This window comes from Triticum aestivum, chromosome 7A (genome assembly GCF_018294505.1).
Source record: "Triticum aestivum cultivar Chinese Spring chromosome 7A, IWGSC CS RefSeq v2.1, whole genome shotgun sequence".
Classification (NCBI taxonomy): domain Eukaryota; kingdom Viridiplantae; phylum Streptophyta; class Magnoliopsida; order Poales; family Poaceae; genus Triticum; species Triticum aestivum.
In genome coordinates this window covers 213113193-213129301 of record NC_057812.1, presented here as the reverse complement: position 1 = coordinate 213129301, position 16109 = coordinate 213113193, and positions in this window count along the sequence as shown.

Here is a 16109-nt window from a genome sequence, read left to right as displayed (position 1 = left end):
TGGCAATACCTAGATCTATCCTTGCTTTTTATGCCTAGCTAGGGGCGTTAAACGATAGCGCTTGTTGGGAGGCAACCCAATTTTATTTTTATTCCTTGCTTTTATCTCCTCTTTAGTAATAAATAATTTACCTAGCCTCTGTTTTGGTTGTGTTTTTTGTGTTTAATTAGTGTTTGTGCCAAGTAGAACCGTTGGGAAGACTTGGGGGAAGTCTTGATATCTTGCTGTAAAAAACAGAAACTTTAGCGCTCACGAGAACTGCTGCCATTTTTATTTGGAAAGTGATATTTAGTTAATTCCTTTTGAATATAATTAATAGATAAATTCCTCACGTGCAGAAATTTATTTTAGAATTTTTGGGGTTCCAGATCTTGCGCTAGCTACATATTACTACAGACTATTCTGTTTTTGACAGATTCTGTTTTTCATGTGTTGTTTGCTTATTTTGATGAATCTATGGCTAGTAAAATAGTTTATAAACCATAGAGAAGTTGGAATACAGTAGGTTTAACACCAATATAAAAAAAGAATGAGTTCATTACAGTACCTTGAAGTGGTCTTTTGTTTTCTTTCGCTAACGGAGCTCACGAGATTTTCTACTTTAAGTTTTGTGTTGTGAAATTTTCAAGTTTTGGGTAAAGATTTGATGGATTATGGAACAAGGAGTGGCAAGAGCCTAAGCTTGGGGATGCACATGGCACCCCCAAGATAATATAAGGACACCTAAAAGCCAAAGCTTGGGGATGCCACGGAAGGCATCCCCTCTTTCGTCTACTTCTATCGGTAACCTTACTTGGAGCTATATTTTTATTCACCACATGATATGTGTTTTGCTTGGAGCGTCTTGTATGATTTCAGTCTTTGCCTTTTAGTTTAACACAATAATCCTTGCTGTACACACCTTTTGAGAGAGCCATACATGATTTGGAATTTGTTAGAATACTCTATGTGCTTCACTTATATCTTTTGAGTTATATAGTTTTGCTCTAGTACTTCACTTATATCTTTTAGAGCACGGTGGTGGATTTGTTTTATAGAAACTATTGATCTCTCATGCTTCACTTAGATTATTTTGAGAGTCTTAAATATCATGGTAATTTGCTTAAATAATCCTAATATGCTAGGTATTCAAGAGTAAAAAAATTCTTATGAGTGTTTTGAATACTAAGAGAAGTTTGACGCTTGATGATTGTTTTGAGATATGGAGGTAATCATATCAAAGTCGTGCTAGTTGAGTAGTTGTGAATTTGAGAAATGCTTGTGTTGAAGTTTGCAAGTCCCGTAGCATGCACGTATGGTAAACGTTATGTAACAAATTTGAAACATGAGGTGTTCTTTGATTGTCCTCCTTATGAGTGGCGGTCGGGGATGAGCGATGGTCTTTTCCTACCAATCTATCCCCCTAGGAGCATGCGCGTAGTGCTTGGTTTTTGATGACTTGTAGATTTTTGCAATAAGTATGTGAGTTCTTTATGACTAATGTTGAGTCCATGGATTATACGCACTCTCACCCTTCCATCATTGCTAGCCTCTTGGGTACCATGCATTGCCCTTTCTCACATTGAGAGTTGGTGCAAACTTCGCCGGTGCATCCAAACCCTGTGATATGATACACTGTTTCACACATAAACCTCCTTATATCTTCCTCAAAACAGCCACCATACCTACCTATCATGGCATTTCCATAGCCATTCCGAGATATATTGCCATGCAACTTTCCACCATTCCATTTATCATGACACGTTCATCATTGTCATATTGCTTAGCATGATCATGTAGTTGACATAGTATTTGTGGCAAAGCCACCGTTCATAATTATTTCATACATGTCACTCTTGGTTCATTACATATCCCGGTACACCGCCGGAGGCCTTCATATAGAGTCATATTTTGTTCTAGTATCGAGTTGTAATCATTGAGTTGTAAATAGATAGAAGTGTGATGATCATCATTTTCTAGAGCATTGTCCCAAGTGAGGAATTAAAAAAAAGAGAAAGGCCATAAAAAAGAGAAGGCCCCAAAAAATGAGAGAAAAAAGAGAGAAGGGACAATGTTACTATCCTTTGCCACACTTGTACTTCAAAGTAGCACCATAATCTTCATGATAGAGAGTCTTTTGTTTTGTCACTTTCATAAACTAGTGGGAATTTTTCATTACAGAACTTGGCTTGTATATTCCAACAATGGGCCTCCTCAAGTGCCCTAGGTCTTCGTGAGCAAGCAGGTTGGATGCACACCCACTTAGTTTCTTTTGATGAGCTTTCATACATTTATAGCTCTAGTGCATCTGTTGCATGGCAATCCCTACTCCTTGCATTAACATCAATCGATGGGCATCTCCATAGCCCATTGATTAGCCTCGTTGATGTGAGACTTTCTCCTTTTTGTCTTCTCCACATAACCCCCATCATCATATTCTATTCCACCCATAGTGCTATGTCCATGGCTCGCGCTCATATATTGCGTGAAAGTTTATAGGTTTGAGATTACTAAAGTATGAAACAATTGCTTGGCTTGTTATCGGGGTTGTGCATGATGAGAGCATTCTTGTGTGATGAAAATGGAGCATGACTAAACTATATGATTTTGTAGGGATGAACTTTCTTTGGCCATGTTATTTGAGAAGACATAATTGCTTAGTTAGTATGCTTGAAGTATTATTATTTTTATGTCAATATGAACTTTTATCTTGAATCTTTCGGATCTCAATATTCATACCACAATTAAGAATAATTACATTAAAATTATGCCAAGTAGCACTCCGCATCAAATATTCTATTTTTATCATTTACCAACTTGAGGACGAGCAAGAATTAAGCTTGGGGATGCTTGATACGTCTCCAACGTATCTATAATTTTTGATTGCTCCATGTTATATTATCTACTGTTTTGGACATTATTGGGCTTTATTATCCACTTTTATATTATTTTTGGGACTAACCTATTAACCGGAGGCCCAGCCCAGAATTGTTGTTTTTGCCTATTTTAGGGTTTCGAAGAAAAGGAATATCAAACGGAGTCCAAACGGAATGAAACCTTCGGGGATGTGATTTTCTCACCGAACATGATCCAGGAGACTTGGACCCTACGTCAAGAAATAAAGGAGGAGGCCACAAGGTAGGGGGCGCGCCTACCCCCCTCCCCCCAGGCACGCCCTCCACCCTCGTGGGCCCCCTGTTGCTCCACCGATGTACTCCTTCCTCCTATATATACCTACGTACCCCCAAACGATCAGATACGGAGCCAAAACCCTAATTCCACCGTCGTAACTTTCTGTATCCACGAGATCCCATCTTGGGGCCTGTTCCGGAGCTCCGCCGAAGGGGACATCCATCACGGAGGGCTTCTACATCAACATCATAGCCCCTCCGATGAAGTGTGAGTAGTTTACCTCAGACCTTCGGGTCCATAGTTATTAGCTAGATGGCTTATTTTCTCTTTTTGGATCTCAATACAATGCTCTCCCCCTCTCTTGTGGAGCTATATTCGATGTAATCTTCTTTTTGTGGTGTGTTTGTTGAGACCGATGAATTGTGGGTTTATGATCAAGTTTATCTATGAACAATATTTGAATCTTCTCTGAATTCTTTTATGTATGATTGGTTATCTTTGCAAGTCTCTTCGAATTATCAGTTTGGTTTGGCCTACTAGATTGATCTTTCTTGCAATGGGAGAAGTGCTTAGCTTTGGGTTCAATCTTGTGGTGTCCTTTCCCAGTGACAGTAGGGGCAGCAAGGCACCTATTGTATTGTTGCCATCGAGGGTAACAAGATGGGGTTTTCATCATATTGCATGAATTTATCCCTCTACATCATGTCATCTTGCTTAAGGCGTTACTCTGTTTTCATGAACTTAATACTCTAGATGCATGCTGGATAGCGGTCGATGAGTGGAGTAATAGTAGTAGATGCAGGCATGAGTCGGTCTAGTTGTCTCGGACATGATGCCTATATACATGATCATACCTAGATATTCTCACAACTATGCTCAATTCTGTCAATTGCTCAAGAGTAATTCGTTCACCCACCGTAAAATACTTATGCTCTTGAGAGAAGCCACTAGTGAAACCTATGGCCCCAGGGTCTATCTTCATCATATTAATCTTCCAATACTTAGTTATTTCCTTTGCTTTTTACTTTACTTTTATTTTACTTTGCATCTTTATCACAAAAACACCAAAAATATTATCTTATCATATCTATCATACCTTACTCTCATAAGTGACCGTGAAGGGATTGACAACCCCTTATCGCGTTGGTTGAGAGGAGTTATTTGCTTTGTGCAGGTGCGAGGGACTCACGCATAGCCTCCTACTGGATTGATACCTTGGTTCTCAAAAACTGAGGGAGATACTTACGCTACTTTGTTGCATCATCCTTTCCTCGATCCAACGCAGTGCTCAAGAGGTAGAAGTGACAAATCCTAATTTCGAAATACGCCAACCCAACAAGTACCTTCGGAGACACCTGTAGAGCACCTTTATAATCACCCAGTTACGTTGTGACGTTTGGTAGCACACAGAGTGTTCCTCCGGTAAATGATAGTTGCATATTCTCATAGTCATAGGAACATGTATAAGTCATGAAGAAAGCAGTAGGAACAAACTAAACGATCAAATGCTAAGCTAACGGAATGGGTCAAGTCAATCACATCATTCTCCTAATGATGTGATCCCATTAATCAAATGACAACTCTTTGTATATGGCTAGGAAACATAACCATCTTTGATCAACGAGCTAGTCAAGTAGAGGCATACTAGTGACACTCTGTTTGTCTATGTATTCACACATGTATGATGTTTCTGGTTAATACAATTCTAGCATGAATAATAAACATTTATCATGATATAAGGAAATAAATAATAACTTTATTATTGCCTCTAGGGCATATTTCCTTCAGTCTCCCACTTGCACTAGAGTCAATAATCTAGTTCACATCTTTATGTGATTAGTTCACATCAACATGTGACTAATACCCAAAGGGTTTACTGGAGTCTATAATCTAGTTCACATCGCTATGTGATTAACACCCAAAGAGTGATCATGTTTTGCTTGTGAGAGAAGTTTAGTTTACGGGTCTGCAACATTCAGATCCATATGTATTTCGCAAATTTCTATGTCTACAATGCTCTGCACGGAGCTGCTCTAGCTAATTGCTCCCACTTTCAATATGTATCCAGATTGAGACTTAGAGTCATCTTAGATCGATGTAAAAAGCTTGCATCGACGTAACTCTTTACGACGAACTCCTTTATCACCTCCATAACTGAGAAATATTTCCTTAGCCCTCTAAGGATAATTTTGACCGCTGCCCAGTGATCTACTCCTAGATCACTATTGTACTCCCTTGCTAGAAAGATGCTAAGGTATACAATAGGACTGGTAAATAGCATAGCATACTTTATAGAACCTATGACTGAGTCATAGGGAATGACTTATCATTCTCTTTCTATTTTCTATTGTGGTCGGGTTTTGAGTCTTTACTCAACCTCACACCTTGCAACACAGGAAAAAGAACTCCTTCTTTGACTGTTCCATTTTGAACTACTTCAAAATCTTGTCAAGGTATGTACTCATTGAAATAACTTATCAAGCATCTTGATCTATCTCTATAGATCTTGATACTCAATGTGTAAGCTGCTTCATCGAGGTCTTTCTTTGAAAAACTCCTTTCAAATACTCCTTTATGCTTTCCATAAAATTCTACGTTCTTTCCGATCAACAATATGTCATTCACATATACTTATCAGAAATGTTGTAGTGCTCCCACTCACTTTCTTGTAAATACAGGCTTCACCGCAAGTCTGTATAAAACCATATACTTTGATCACTTTATCAAAGAATATATTCCAACTCCGAGATGCTTGCACCAGTCCATATATGGATCGTTGGAGCTTTCTCACTTTGTTAGCACCTTTAGGGTCGACAAAACCTTCTGGTTGCATCATATACAACTCTTCCTTTTAACAAATCCATGAAGGAATACAGTTTTGACATCCATTTGCCAGATTTCATAAAATGCGGCAACTGCTAACATGATTCGGGCAGACTTTTAAGCATCGATACGAGTGAGAAAATCTCATCATGGTCAACACCTTGAACTTGTCGAAAACACTTTGCGACAATTCGAGCTTTGTAGATAGTAACACTACTATCAGCGTCCGTCTTCCTCTTGAAGATCCATTTATTCTTAATGACTCACCGATCATCGGGCAAGTCAATCAAAGTCCATACTTTGTTCTCATACATGGATCCAATCTCAGATTTCATGGCCTCAAGCCATTTCGCGGAATCTGGGCTCATCATCGCTTCCTCATAGTTCATAGGTTCGTCATGGTCAATTAACATGACCTCCAGAACAGGATTATCGTAACACTCTGGTGCGGATCTTACTCTGGTTGACCTACGAGGTTTGGTAGTAACTTGATCTGAAGTTACATGATCATCATCATTAGCTTCCTTACTAATTGGTGTAGGAGTCAGAGAAACAGATTTGTGATGATCTACTTTCCAATAAGGGAGCAGGTACAGTTGCCTCATCAAGTTCTACTTTCCTCCCACTCACTTCTTTCAAGAGAAACTCCTCTAGAAAGGATCCATTCTCAGCAATGAATGTCTTGCCTTCGGATCTGTGATAGAAGATGTACCCAACTGTCTCCTTTGGGTATCCCATGAAGACACATTTCTCCGATTTGGGTTTGAACTTATCAGGATGAAACCTTTTCTTATAAGCATCGCAACCCCAAACTTTAAGAAATGACAACTTTGGTTTCTTGCCAAACCATAGTTCATACGGTGTCGTCTCAACGGATTTAGATGGTGCCATTTTTAATGTGAATGCAGCTGTCTCTAATGCATAATCCCAAAACTATAGTGGTTAATCGGTAAGAAACATCATAGATTGCACTATATCCAATAATAGTACGGTTATGACGTTCGGACACACCATTATGCGGTGGTGTTCCAGGTGGCATGATTTTGTGAAACTATTCCACATTGTTTTAATTGAAGACCAAACTCGTAACTCAAATATTTGTCTCTGCGATCAGATTGTAGAAACTTTATTTTCTTGTCACGATGATTTTTCACTTCACTCTGAAGTTCTTTGAACTTTTCAAATGTTTCAGACTTATGTTTCATCAAGTAGATATACCCATATCTGCTCAAATCATCTGTGAAGGTCAGAAAATAACGATACCCGCCGCGAGCCTCAACACCCATCGGACTGCATACATCAGTATGTATTATTTCCAATAAGTCAGTTGCTCGCTCCATTGTTCTGGAGAACGGAGTCTTAGTCATCTTTCCCATGAGGCATGGTTCGCAAGCATCAAAATGATTCATAATCAAGTGATTCCAAAATACCATCAGCATGGATTTTCTTCATGCGCTTTACACCAATATGACCTAAATGGCAGTGCCACAAATAAGTTGCACTATCATTATTAACTTTGCATCTTTTGGCTTCAATATTATGAATATGTGTATCACTACGATCGAGATCCAACGAACCATTTTCATTGGGTGTATGACCATAGAAGGTTTTATTCATGTAAATAGAACAACAATTATTCTCTAACTTAAATGAATAACCGTTTTGCAATAAACATGATCAAATCATATTCATGCTCAACGCAAACACCAAATAACATTTATTTAGGTTTAACACTAATCCCGAAAGTATAGGGAGTGTGCGATGATGATCATATCAATCTTGGAACCACTTCCAACACACATCGTCACTTCACCCTTAACTAGTGTCTGTTCATTCTGCAACTCCCGTTTCGAGTTACTACTCTTAGCAACTGAACTAGTATCAAATACCGAGGGGTTGCTATAGTAAAGTACACATCAATAACATGTATATCAAATATAGCATTGTTCACTTTGCCACCCTTCTTATCCGCCAAATACTTAGGGCAGTTCCGCTTCCAGTGACCAGTCCCTTTGTAGTAGAAGCACTTAGTCTCAGGCTTAGGTCCAGACTTGGGCTTCTTCACTTGAGCAGCAACTTGCTTGCCGTTATTCTTGAAGTTCCCTTTCTTTCCCTTTGCCCTTTTCTTGAAACTAGTGGTCTTGTTAATCATCAACACTTGATGCTCTTTCTTGATTTCTACCTTCATCGATTTCATCATCATGAAAAGCTCGGGAATCATTTTCGTCATCCCTTGCATACTATAGTTCATCACGAAGTTCTACTAACTTGGTGATGGTGACTAGAGAATTCTGTCAATCACTATTTTATCTGGAAGATTAACTCCCACTTGATTCAAGCGATTGTAGTACCCAGACAATCTGAACACATGCTCACTGCTTGAGCTATTCTCCTCCATCTTTTAGCTATAGAACTTGTTGGAGACTTCATATCTCTCAACTCGGGTATTTGCTTGAAATATTAACTTCAACTCCTGCAACATCTCATATGATCCATGACGTTCAAAACATCTTTGAAGTCCCGATTCTAAGCTGTTAAGCATGGTGCACTAAACTATCAAGTAGTCATCATATTGATCTAGCCAAACATTTATGATGTCTGCATCTGCTCCTGCAATAGGTCTGTCACCTAGCGGTGCATCAAGGACATAATTCTTCTGTGCAGCAATGAGGATAATCCTCAAATCACGGATCCAATCCGCATCATTGCTACTAACATTTTTCAACTTAGTTTTCTCTAGGAACATATCAAAAATAAAACAGAGGAGCTAAACGCGAGCTATTGATCTACAACATAGATATGCTAATACTACTAGGACTAAGTTCATGATAAATTAAAGTTCAATTAATCATATTACTTAAGAACTCCCGCTTAGATAGACATCCCTCTAATCCTCTAAGTGATCACGTGATCCAAATCAACTAAACCATGTCCGATCATCACGTGGGATGGAGTAGTTTCAATGGTGAACATCACTATGTTGATCATATCTACTATATGATTCACGCTCGACCTTTCGGTCTCAGTGTTCCGAGGCCATATCTGCATATGCTAGGCTCGTCAAGTTTAACCTGAGTATTCTGCGTGTGCAACTGTTTTGCACTCATTGTATTTGAACGTAGAGCCTATCACACCCGATCATCATGTGGTGTCTCAGCACGAAGAACTTTCGCAACGGTGCATACTCAGGGAGAACACTTATACCTTGATACTTTAGTGAGAGATCATCTTATAATGCTACCGTCAATCAAAGCAAGATAAGATGCATAAAAGATAAACATCACATGCAATCAATATAAGTGATATGATATGGCCATCATCATCTTGTGCTTGTGATCTTCATCTCCGAAGCACCATCATGATCACCATTGTCACCGGCGCGACACTTTGATCTCCATCGTAGCATCATGGTCATCTCGCCAACTTATGCTTCTACGACTATTGCTACCGCTTAGTGATAAAGTAAAGCATTATAGGGTGATTGCATTGCATACAATAAAGCGACAACCATGTGGCTCCTGCCAGTTGCCAATAACTTGGTTACAAAACATGATCATCTCATACAATAAAATATAGCATCATGCCTTGACCATATCACATCACAACATGCCCTGCAAAAACAAGTTAGACGTCTTCTACTTTGTTGTTGCAAGTTTTACGTGGCTATTATGGGATGAGCAAGAACCGTTCTTACCTACGCATCAAAACCACAATGATAGTTTGTCAAGTTAGTGTTGTTTTAACCTTCTCAAGGACCGGGCATAGCCACACTTGGTTCAACTAAAGTTGGAGAAACTGACACCCGCCAGCCACCTGTGTGCAAAGCTCGTCGGTAGAACCAGTCTCGCATAAGCGTACGCGTAATGTCAGTCCGGGCCGCTTCATCCAACAATACCGCTGAACCAAAGTATGACATGATGGTAAGCAGTATCACTTATATCACCCACAACTCACTTGTGTTCTACTCGTGCATATAACATCTACGCATAAAACCTGTCTCGGATGCCACTGTTGGGGAATGTAGTAATTTCAAAAAAATTCCTACGCACACACAAGATCATGGTGATGCATAGCAATGAGAGGGGAGAGTGTGTCCACGTACCCTCGTAGACCGAAAGTGGAAGCGTTAGCACAATGCGGTTGATTTCTCGTACGTCTTCACGATCCGACCGATCAAACACCGAACGCACGGCACCTCCGAGTTTTGCACACGTTCAACTCGATGACGTCCCTCGAACTCTGATCCAGTCGAGATTTGAGGGAGAGTTCCGTCAGCACGACGGCGTGGTAACGATGATGATGTTCTACCGACGCAGGGCTTTGCCTAAGCACCGCTACGATATGATCGAGGTGGATTATGGTGGAGGGGGGCACCGCACACGGATAAAAGATCTAAGAGATCAATTGTTGTGTCTATGGGGTGTCCCCTGGCCACGTATATAAAGGAGGAAGGGAGAGGCCGGCCCTAGAGGGGGCGCGCCAAGTGTGGTGAGTCCTACTAGGACTCCCTAGTCCTAGTAGGATTCCCCTTTCCTTTCCGGAGTAGGAGAGAAGGAAAGAGGGGGAGAGGGAGAAGGAAAAAGGGGTTGCACCCCTTGTCCAATTCGGACAAGAGGGGGGCGGGGCTCCTTCCTTTTGGCCTCTCTCCTCTATTCCCGTATGGCCCAATAAGGCCCAATACTTCTCCCGGTGAATTCCCGTAACTCCTCGGTACTCCGAAAATACCCGAATCACTCGGAACCTTTCCGATGTCCGAATATAGTCGTCCAATATATCAATCTTTATGTCTCGACCATTTCGAGACTCCTCGTCATGTCCCCAATCTCATCCGAGACTCTGAACTACCTTCGGTACATCAAACCACATAAACTCATAATATATCCGTCATCGAACTTTAAGCGTGCGGACCCTACGGTTTCGAGAACTATGTAGACATGACCGAGACACGTCTCTGGCCAATAACCAATAGCGGAACCTGGATGCTCATATTGGCTCCTAATATTCTACGAAGATCTTTATCGGTCAAACCGCATAACAGCATACGTTTGTTCCCTTTGTCATCGGTATGTTACTTGCCCGAGATTCGATCGTCGGTATCTCAATACCTAGTTCAATCTCGTTACCGGCAAGTCTCTTTACTCGTTCCGTAATACATCGTCCCTCTTCTAACTCATTAGTTGCATGCTTGCAAGGCTTAAATGATGTGTATTACCGAGTGGGCCCAGAGATACCCATCCGACAATCGGAGTGACAAATCCTAATCTCGAAATACGCCAACCCAACAAGTACCTTTGGAGACACCTGTAGAGCACCTTTATAATCACCCAGTCACGTTGTGACGTTTGGTAGCACACAAAGTCTTCCTCCGGTAAACGGGAGTTGCATAATCTCATAGTCATACGAACATGTATAAGTCATGAAGAAAGCAATAGCAACAAACTAAACAATCAAGTACTAAGCTAACGGAATGGGTCAAGTCAATCACATCATTCTCCTAATGATGTGATCCCATTAATCAAATGACAACTCTTTGTCTATGGCTAGGAAACATAACCATCTTTGATCAACGAGCTAGTCAAGTAGAGGCATACTAGTGACACTCTATTTGTCTATGTATTCACACATGTATCATGTTTCCGGTTAATACAATTCTAGCATGAATAATAAACATTTATCATGATATAAGGAAATAAATAATAACTTTATTATTGCCTCTAGGGCATATTTCCTTTAGTAACTATACCTGCTCCCTTATTGGAAAGTAGTTCATCACAGAAATCTGTTCCTGTGACTCCTACACCAATTAATGAGGAAGCTAATGATGAAGATCACGTAACTTCAGATCAAGTTACTACAAAACCTCGTAGGTCAACCAGAGTAAGATCCGCACTAGAGTGGTACGGTAATCCTGTTCTGGAGGTCATGTTACTTGACCATGACGAACCTACGAACTATGAGGAAGCGATGATGAGCCCAGATTCCGCAAAATGGCTTGAGGCCATGAAATCTGAGATGGGATCCATGTATGATAACAAAGTGTGGATTTTGGTTGACTTGCCCGATGATCGGCAAGCCATCGAGAATAAATGGATCTTCAAGAAGAAGATTGACGCTGACGGTAATGTTACTGTCTACAAAGCTCGACTTGTTGACTACGATGAGACTTTCTCACCCGTAGCGATGCTTAAGTCCGTCTGAATCATGTTTGCAATTGCCACATTTTAAGATTATGAAATTTGGCAAATGGATGTAAAGACTGCATTCCTGAATGGATTTCTGGAAGAAGAGTTGTATATGATGCAACCTGAAGGTTTTATCGATCCAAAGGGTGCTAACAAAGTGTGCAAGCTCCAGCGATCCATCTATGGACTGGTGCAAGCATCTCGGAGTTGGAATAAACGTTTTGATAGTGTGATCAAAGCATATGGTTTTATACAGACTTTTGGAGAAGCATGTAATTACAAGAAAGTGAGTGGGAGCTCTTTAGCATTTCTAATATTATATGTGGATGACATATTGCTGATTGGAAATGATATAGGATTTCTGGATAGCATAAAAGGATACTTGAATAAGAGTTTTTCAATGAAAGACCTCGGTGAAGCTACTTATATATTGGGCATCAAGATCTATAGAGATAGATCAAGACGCTTAATTGGAGTTTCACAAAGCACATACCTTGATAAAGTTTTGAAGAAGTTTAAAATGGATCAAGCAAAGAAAGGGTTCTTGCCTGTGTTACAAGGTGTGAAATTGAGTCAGACTCAATGCCCGACCACTGCAGAAGATAGAGAGAAAATGAAAGATGTTCCCTATGCTTCAGCCATAGGCTCTATCATGTATGCAATGCTATGTACTGATGTCTACTACACAACCTTCTTCTTGTAGACGTTGTTGGGCCTCCAAGTGCAGAGGTTTGTAGGACAGTAGCAAATTTCCCTCAAGTGGATGACCTAAGGTTTATCAATCCGTGGGAGGCATAGGATAAAGATGGTCTCTCTCAAGCAACCCTGCAACCAAATAGCAAAGAGTCTCTTGTGTCCCCAACACACCCAATACAATGGTAAATTGTATAGATGCACTAGTTCGGCGAAGAGATGGTGATACAAGTGGTATATGGATAGTAGATATGAGTATTTGTAATCTGAAATTATAAAAACAGCAAGGTAGCAAGTGATAAAAGTGAGCATAAACGGTATTTCAATGATAGGAAACAAGGCCTAGGGTTCATACTTTCGCTAGTGCAAGTTCCCTCAACAATAATAACATAATTGGATCAAATAACTATCCCTCAACATGCAACAAAGAGTCACTCCAAAGTCACTAATAGCGGAGAACGAACGAAGAGATTATAGTAGGGTACGAAACCACCTCAAAGTTATTCTTTCCAATCAATCCGTTGGGCTATTCCTATAAGTGTCACAAACAGCCCTAGAGTTCGTACTAGAATAACACCTTAAGACACAAATCAACCAAAACCCTAATGTCACCTAGATACTCCAATGTCACCTCAAGTATCCGTGGGTATGATTATACGATATGCATCACACAATCTCAGATTCATCTATTTAACCAACACATAGGACCTCAAAGAGTGCCCCAAAGTTTTTACCGGAGAATCACGACGAAAACGTGTGCCAACCCCTATGCATAGGTTCATGGGCGGAACCCGCAAGTTGATCACCAAAACATACATCAAGTGAATCATGTGGTATCCCATTGTCACCATAGATACGCACGGCAAGACATACATCAAGTGTTCTCAAATCTTTAAAGACTCAATCCGATAAGATAACTTCAAAGGGGAAACTCAATCCATTACAAGAGAGTAGAGGGGGGAGAAAACATCATAAGATCCAACTATAATAGCAAAGCTCGCAATACATCAAGATCGTATCACCTCAAGAACACGAGAGGGAGACAGAGAGATCAAACACATAGCTACTGGTACATACCCTCAGCCCTGAGGGAGAACTACTCCCTCCTCGTCATGGAGAGCACCGGGATGATGAAGATAGCCACCGGAGAGGGATTTCCCCCTCCGGTAACAGAAACTAGCACTGGGCTCTGGGTTAATAGGTTAGTCCCAAAAATCATAAAATAGCATATAAAACATCCAAGGTTGATAATATAATAGCATGGAACAATCAAAAATTATAGATACGTTGGAGACGTATCAGCATCCCCAAGCTTAATTCCTGCTCGTCCTCGAGTAGGTAAATGATAAAAACAGAATTTTTGATGTGGAATGCTACCTAACATATTTCTCTAAGTAATTCTTCTTTATTTTGGCATAAATGTTCAGATCCATAAGATTCAAGACAAAAGTTTAATATTGACATAGAAACAATAATACTTCAAGCATACTAACTAAGCAATCATGTCTTCTCAAAATAACATGGCCAAAGAAAGTTCATCCCTACAAAATCATATAGTTTGGTCATGCTCCATTTTCGTCACACAAGAATGCTCTCATCATGCACAACCCCGATAACAAGCCAAGCAATTGTTTCATACTTTAGTAATCTCAAACCTATAAACTTTCAGGCAATATATGAGCGCGGGCCATGGACATAGCACTATGGGTGGAATAGAATATGATGATGGGGGTTATGTGGAGAAGACAATAAGGAGAAAGTCTCACATTAACGAGGCTAATCAATGGGCTATGGAGATGCCCATCGATTGATGTTAATGCAAGGAGTAGGGATTTCCATGCAACGGATGCACAAGAGCTATAAATGTATGAAATCTCAACAAAAGAAACTAAGTGGGTGTGCATCCAACTTGCTTGCTCACGAAGACCTAGGGCACTTGAGGAGGCCCATTGTTGGAATATACAAGCCAAGTTCTATAATGAAAAATTCCCACTAGTATATGAAAGTGACATGCTACCTCTTGAGCACTGTGTTGGTTTTCCCCGAAGAGGAAGGGATGATGCAGCAAAGTAGCATAAGTATTTCCCTCAGTTTTTGAGAACCAAGGTATCAATCCAGTAGGAGGCTACGCATGAATTCTTGGAACGCCTTCTAGGTAAAGGTGGATCATATTCAGTCCCGTCATTATCAAGATTCATATTTCAAAACAAAGATTTAATAGGGGACACATCAATTACTTTTAGATCTTCATCTTTATTTTCATAGGAACTAGAAGAACACGCTCTTATAAAGGCATCTTTCTTAGGACGCATCCTAGCGGTTCTTTCTTTGCACTCATCAATGGAAATTCTCATGGCATTGAGAGACTCATTGATATCATGCTTAGGTGGAATAGATCCAAGTTTCAAAGAATCAACATCAAGAGAAATCCTATCAACGTTCCTAGCCAACTCATCAATCTTAAGTATTTTTTCTTCAATCAAAGCATTGAAATTCTTTTGAGAAGTAATAAATTCTTTAATATTAGATTCAAAATCAGAGGGCATCTTATTATAATTTCCATAAGAATTGTTGTAGGAATTACCATAATTATTAGAGGGATTACTAGGATAAGGCCTAGGATTAAAATTTCCCCTATACGCGTTGTTACCAAAATTGTTCCTACCAACAAAATTCACATCCATAGATTCATTATTATTCTCAATCAAAGTAGACAAGGGCATATCATTAGGATCAGAAGAAACACTCTTACTAGCAAATAATTTCATAAGTTCATCCATCTTTCCACTCAAAACATTAACCGCATGCACCTTTTTATTAGTAGATCTTTCAGTATGCCATTGAGAATAATTAATCATAATATTATCTAGGAGTTTAGTAGCTTCTCCTAAAGTGATTTCCATAAGTGCCTCCCGCGGCCGAATCTAAAAGATTTCTAGAAGCAAAATTCAACCCGGCATAAAATTTTGTATAATTATCCACAAATTTAAACCATGAGTAGGGCAATTACGTATCATTAGTTTCATTCTCTCCCAAGCTTGTGCAACATGTTCATGATCAAGTTGCTTAAAATTCATAATATCGTTTCTAAGAGAGATGATCTTAGCGGGAGGAAAATACTTAGAGATAAAAGCATCTTTGCACTTGTTCCATGAATCAATACTATTTTTAGGCAAAGACGAAAACCAAGCTTTAGCACGATCTCTAAGCGAAAAAGGAAATAGCTTCAATTTAACAATATCATTATCCACATCTTTCTTCTTTTGCATATCACACAAATCAACGAAGTTATTTATATGG